We start from the raw sequence: 7,132 nt of genomic DNA on the forward strand, positions 1-7,132 counted from the left end.
TGGAACGAAAAATTTTCAAAGTCCGAAAGAGTCGCGCATCACTCGTTGGATCGAAAAATTTTCAAAGTCCGAAAGAGTCGCGCATCACTCGTTGGATCGAAAAAATTTCAAAGTCCGAAAGAGTCGCGCATCACTCGTTGGAACGAAAAATTTTCAAAGTCCGAAAGAGTCGCGCATCACTCGTTGGATCGAAAAATTTTCAAAGTCCCAACGATTCTCGCATCACTCGTTGGATCGAAAAATTTTCAAAGTCCGAAAGAGTCGCGCATCACTCGTTGGATCGAAAAATTTTCAAAGTCCGAAAGAGTCGCGCATCACTCGTTGGATCGAAAAATTTTCAAAGTCCGAAAGAGTCGCGCATCACTCGTTGGAACGAAAAATTTTCAAAGTCCGAAAGAGTCGCGCATCACTCGTTGGATCGAAAAATTTTCAAAGTCCGAAAGAGTCGCGCATCACTCGTTGGATCGAAAAATTTTCAAAGTCCGAAAGAGTCGCGCATCACTCGTTGGATCGAAAAAATTTCAAAGTCCGAAAGAGTCGCGCATCACTCGTTGGATCGAAAAATTTTCAAAGTCCGAAAGAGTCGCGCATCACTCGTTGGATCGAAAAATTTTCAAAGTCCGAAAGAGTCGCGCATCACTCGTTGGATCGAAAAATTTTCAAAGTCCGAAAGAGTCGCGCATCACTCGTTGGAACGAAAAATTTTCAAAGTCCGAAAGAGTCGCGCATCACTCGTTGGATCGAAAAATTTTCAAAGTCCGAAAGAGTCGCGCATCACTCGTTGGATCGAAAAATTTTCAAAGTCCGAAAGAGTCGCGCATCACTCGTTGGATCGAAAAATTTTCAAAGTCCGAAAGAGTCGCGCATCACTCGTTGGAACGAAAAATTTTCAAAGTCCGAAAGAGTCGCGCATCACTCGTTGGAACGAAAAATTTTCAAAGTCCGAAAGAGTCGCGCATCACTCGTTGGATCGAAAAATTTTCAAAGTCCCAACGATTCTCGCATCACTCGTTGGATCGAAAAATTTTCAAAGTCCGAAAGAGTCGCGCATCACTCGTTGGATCAAAAAATTTTCAAAGTCCGAAAGAGTCGCGCATCACTCGTTGGATCGAAAAATTTTCAAAGTCCGAAAGAGTCGCGCATCACTCGTTGGATCGAAAAATTTTCAAAGTCCGAAAGAGTCGCGCATCACTCGTTGGATCGAAAAATTTTCAAAGTCCGAAAGAGTCGCGCATCACTCGTTGGATCGAAAAATTTTCAAAGTCCGAAAGAGTCGCGCATCACTCGTTGGATCGAAAAATTTTCAAAGTCCGAAAGAGTCGCGCATCACTCGTTGGAACGAAAAATTTTCAAAGTCCGAAAGAGTCGCGCATCACTCGTTGGATCGAAAAATTTTCAAAGTCCCAACGATTCTCGCATCACGCGTTGGATCGAAAAATTTTCAAAGTCCGAAAGAGTCGCGCATCACTCGTTGGATCAAAAAATTTTCAAAGTCCGAAAGAGTCGCGCATCACTCGTTGGATCGAAAAATTTTCAAAGTCCGAAAGAGTCGCGCATCACTCGTTGGATCGAAAAATTTTCAAAGTCCGAAAGAGTCGCGCATCACTCGTTGGATCGAAAAATTTTCAAAGTCCGAAAGAGTCGCGCATCACTCGTTGGATCGAAAAATTTTCAAAGTCCGAAAGAGTCGCGCATCACTCGTTGGATCGAAAAATTTTCAAAGTCCGAAAGAGTCGCGCATCACTCGTTGGAACGAAAAATTTTCAAAGTCCGAAAGAGTCGCGCATCACTCGTTGGATCAAAAAATTTTCAAAGTCCGAAAAAGTCGCGCATCACTCGTTGGATCGAAAAATTTTCAAAGTCCGAAAGAGTCGCGCATCACTCGTTGGATCGAAAAATTTTCAAAGTCCGAAAGAGTCGCGCATCACTCGTTGGATCGAAAAATCTTCAAAGTCCGAAAGAGTCGCGCATCACTCGTTGGAACGAAAAATTTTCAAAGTCCGAAAGAGTCGCGCATCACTCGTTGGATCGAAAAATTTTCAAAGTCCGAAAGAGTCGCGCATCACTCGTTGGATCGAAAAATTTTCAAAGTCCGAAAGAGTCGCGCATCACTCGTTGGATCGAAAAATTTTCAAAGTCCGAAAGAGTCGCGCATCACTCGTTGGATCGAAAAATTTTCAAAGTCCGAAAGAGTCGCGCATCACTCGTTGGAACGAAAAATTTTCAAAGTCCCAACGATTCTCGCATCACTCGTTGGATCGAAAAATTTTCAAAGTCCGAAAGAGTCGCGCATCACTCGTTGGATCGAAAAATTTTCAAAGTCCGAAAGATTTGCGCATCACTCGTTGGATCGAAAAATTTTCAAAGTCCCAACGATTCTCGCATCACTCGTTGGATCGAAAAATTTTCAAAGTCCGAAAGAGTCGCGCATCACTCGTTGGATCGAAAAATTTTCAAAGTCCGAAAGAGTCGCGCATCACTCGTTGGATCGAAAAATTTTCAAAGTCCGAAAGAGTCGCGCATCACTCGTTGGATCGAAAAATTTTCAAAGTCCGAAAGAGTCGCGCATCACTCGTTGGAACGAAAAATTTTCAAAGTCCGAAAGAGTCGCGCATCACTCGTTGGATCGAAAAATTTTCAAAGTCCCAACGATTCTCGCATCACTCGTTGGATCGAAAAATTTTCAAAGTCCGAAAGAGTCGCGCATCACTCGTTGGATCGAAAAATTTTCAAAGTCTGAAAGAGTCGCGCATCACTCGTTGGAACGAAAAATTTTCAAAGTCCGAAAGAGTCGCGCATCACTCGTTGGATCGAAAAATTTTCAAAGTCCGAAAGAGTCGCGCATCACTCGTTGGATCGAAAAATTTTCAAAGTCCGTAAGAGTCGCGCATCACTCGTTGGATCGAAAAATTTTCAAAGTCCGAAAGAGTCGCGCATCACTCGTTGGATCGAAAAATTTTCAAAGTCCGAAAGAGTCGCGCATCACTCGTTGGATCGAAAAATTTTCAAAGTCCGAAAGAGTCGCGCATCACTCGTTGGAACGAAAAATTTTCAAAGTCCGAAAAAGTCGCGCATCACTCGTTGGATCGAAAAATTTTCAAAGTCCGAAAGAGTCGCGCATCACTCGTTGGATCGAAAAATTTTCAAAGTCCGAAAGAGTCGCGCATCACTCGTTGGATCGAAAAAATTTCAAAGTCCGAAAGAGTCGCGCATCACTCGTTGGATCGAAAAATTTTCAAAGTCCGAAAGAGTCGCGCATCACTCGTTGGATCGAAAAATTTTCAAAGTCCGAAAGATTTGCGCATCACTCGTTGGATCGAAAAATTTTCAAAGTCCCAACGATTCTCGCATCACTCGTTGGATCGAAAAATTTTCAAAGTCCGAAAGAGTCGCGCATCACTCGTTGGATCGAAAAATTTTCAAAGTCCGAAAGAGTCGCGCATCACTCGTTGGATCGAAAAATTTTCAAAGTCCGAAAGAGTCGCGCATCACTCGTTGGATCGAAAAATTTTCAAAGTCCGAAAGAGTCGCGCATCACTCGTTGGAACGAAAAATTTTCAAAGTCCGAAAGAGTCGCGCATCACTCGTTGGATCGAAAAATTTTCAAAGTCCCAACGATTCTCGCATCACTCGTTGGATCGAAAAATTTTCAAAGTCCGAAAGAGTCGCGCATCACTCGTTGGATCGAAAAATTTTCAAAGTCCGAAAGAGTCGCGCATCACTCGTTGGAACGAAAAATTTTCAAAGTCCGAAAGAGTCGCGCATCACTCGTTGGATCGAAAAATTTTCAAAGTCCGAAAGAGTCGCGCATCACTCGTTGGATCGAAAAATTTTCAAAGTCCGTAAGAGTCGCGCATCACTCGTTGGATCGAAAAATTTTCAAAGTCCGAAAGAGTCGCGCATCACTCGTTGGATCGAAAAATTTTCAAAGTCCGAAAGAGTCGCGCATCACTCGTTGGATCGAAAAATTTTCAAAGTCCGAAAGAGTCGCGCATCACTCGTTGGAACGAAAAATTTTCAAAGTCCGAAAGAGTCGCGCATCACTCGTTGGATCGAAAAATTTTCAAAGTCCGAAAGAGTCGCGCATCACTCGTTGGATCGAAAAATTTTCAAAGTCCGAAAGAGTCGCGCATCACTCGTTGGATCGAAAAAATTTCAAAGTCCGAAAGAGTCGCGCATCACTCGTTGGATCGAAAAATTTTCAAAGTCCGAAAGAGTCGCGCATCACTCGTTGGATCGAAAAATTTTCAAAGTCCGAAAGAGTCGCGCATCACTCGTTGGATCGAAAAATTTTCAAAGTCCGAAAGAGTCGCGCATCACTCGTTGGAACGAAAAATTTTCAAAGTCCCAACGATTCTCGCATGGAACTAAGTTCCAACGTACTGCCAAATTTTTCAGGTCGCGTTGCTGTTTTGCCCCATAAGGAACACGTGTTATGACCGGCCGGCTCCGACGTCCGAGCGGCACCGTTGATACTTCATGCACCGAGCGGTCTCGACCGGTCGGTCGGCACCTAGTCCTCGGGTTTCGGAACTTTCGACTTGTTTCGGCCCGTATCTCGACATTCCTTTGCGGGTTTGTTGTCGGGGCTATGGTTTCGTCCTCACCGTGTCACGAACACGCAGACAAAAATTTTTTTCGAATTTTGAAAATTTTTCGTCTGAGCGGAGATTCGCACCACAGGCGTTCGTTTCGTTCCGGTAAGAACCACTCTCACGAGTTCAAAGTTTTTCCGAGCGCTCACGTTTCGCAGGGGCGAGTTCTTCGCCCCGTCTAGAAAATATGATTCAATTTGAATCGTCGACACTACATAACCGCGGGTCGGTGTCTAAGACCGAATGGCCCTTTATGCGGTGACCAGAAAGTCTTCTCTCGCAAGTCGAGGGAAGCAGTCGAACAGAGGCATCAACTCGCCACATTCCGTGCGTATCACAGTCTGTTCGCAGACGGTACACATTGATTTCCAATCGTACTCCCGACGCTTGCAATCTAGCCGAAGGATACGAGAAGGATAATTCGAACGATTTGCACCGGGGAGTCGACAAAAATTGTCTTCACCCGAGGAAACACAAAGTCGAACAGAGCGCTCTGAGCGCTAGTACGCGTACACAAGTTGTGCGGTACCAGATATACATATTATATTAAAACGTGTGGCCGACCGGGCAAAGACTCGGCGGCATGGGGCAACACACGAAAAGAGCTACCAATAACACAAAGCTCCCTGGTTGATCCTGCCAGTAGTCATATGCTTGTCTCAAAGATTAAGCCATGCATGTCTCAGTGCAAGCCATATTAAGGTGAAACCGCGAATGGCTCATTAAATCAGTTATGGTTTCTTAGATCGTACCCACATTTACTTGGATAACTGTGGTAATTCTAGAGCTAATACATGCAAACAGAGTTCCGACCAGAAATGGGAGGAATGCTTTTATTAGATCAAAACCAATCGGTGGCGGGTTCGTCCCGTCCGCCGTTTACTTTGGTGACTCTGAATAACTTTGGGCTGATCGCACGGTCTTGGTACCGGCGACGCATCTTTCAAATGTCTGCCTTATCAACTGTCGATGGTAGGTTCTGCGCCTACCATGGTTGTAACGGGTAACGGGGAATCAGGGTTCGATTCCGGAGAGGGAGCCTGAGAAACGGCTACCACATCCAAGGAAGGCAGCAGGCGCGCAAATTACCCACTCCCGGCACGGGGAGGTAGTGACGAAAAATAACGATACGGGACTCATCCGAGGCCCCGTAATCGGAATGAGTACACTTTAAATCCTTTAACGAGGATCAATTGGAGGGCAAGTCTGGTGCCAGCAGCCGCGGTAATTCCAGCTCCAATAGCGTATATTAAAGTTGTTGCGGTTAAAAAGCTCGTAGTTGAATCTGTGTCCCACGCTGTCGGTTCACCGCTCGCGGTGTTTAACTGGCATGATTGTGGGACGTCCTACCGGTGGGCTTAGCCTTTCGGGGCGGCCCAACTAATATCCCATCGCGGTGCTCTTCATTGAGTGTCGAGGTGGGCCGGTACGTTTACTTTGAACAAATTAGAGTGCTTAAAGCAGGCTATTTTCGCCTGAATACTGTGTGCATGGAATAATGGAATAGGACCTCGGTTCTATTTTGTTGGTTTTCGGAACCCCGAGGTAATGATTAATAGGAACAGATGGGGGCATTCGTATTGCGACGTTAGAGGTGAAATTCTTGGATCGTCGCAAGACGGACAGAAGCGAAAGCATTTGCCAAAAATGTTTTCTTTAATCAAGAACGAAAGTTAGAGGTTCGAAGGCGATCAGATACCGCCCTAGTTCTAACCATAAACGATGCCAGCTAGCGATCCGCCGAAGTTCCTCCGATGACTCGGCGGGCAGCTTCCGGGAAACCAAAGCTTTTGGGGTCCGGGGGAAGTATGGTTGCAAAGCTGAAACTTAAAGGAATTGACGGAAGGGCACCACCAGGAGTGGAGCCTGCGGCTTAATTTGACTCAACACGGGAAACCTCACCAGGCCCGGACACCGGAAGGATTGACAGATTGAGAGCTCTTTCTTGATTCGGTGGGTGGTGGTGCATGGCCGTTCTTAGTTGGTGGAGCGATTTGTCTGGTTAATTCCGATAACGAACGAGACTCTAGCCTGCTAAATAGGCGTACTTTCCGGTATCTCGAAGGCCCCCGGCTTCGGTCGGGAGGTTTTTACTACCGGCGTACAAATAAATCTTCTTAGAGGGACAGGCGGCTTCTAGCCGCACGAGATTGAGCAATAACAGGTCTGTGATGCCCTTAGATGTTCTGGGCCGCACGCGCGCTACACTGAAGGAATCAGCGTGTCTTCCCTGGCCGAAAGGCCCGGGTAACCCGCTGAACCTCCTTCGTGCTAGGGATTGGGGCTTGCAATTATTCCCCATGAACGAGGAATTCCCAGTAAGCGCGAGTCATAAGCTCGCGTTGATTACGTCCCTGCCCTTTGTACACACCGCCCGTTGCTACTACCGATTGAATGATTTAGTGAGGTCTTCGGACTGGTACGCGGCAATGCCTCGGCATTGCCGATGTTGCCGGGAAGATGACCAAACTTGATCATTTAGAGGAAGTAAAAGTCGTAACAAGGTTTCCGTAGGTGAACCTGCGGAAGGATCATTA

General features: G+C 45.9%; 1 non-coding gene across 1 annotated transcript; it reads left to right on the forward strand.

Annotated features, from left to right (window-relative positions):
- Window positions 1–5,218: 5,218 nt before the first annotated feature.
- On the forward strand, window positions 5,219–7,132 carry LOC125500801. Its single transcript, XR_007278274.1, has one exon. It is a non-coding gene; the product is annotated as a small subunit ribosomal RNA (ribosomal RNA).

Source organism: Athalia rosae, chromosome 4 (assembly GCF_917208135.1).
Source record: "Athalia rosae chromosome 4, iyAthRosa1.1, whole genome shotgun sequence".
NCBI classification, from domain to species: Eukaryota; Metazoa; Arthropoda; class Insecta; order Hymenoptera; family Athaliidae; genus Athalia; species Athalia rosae.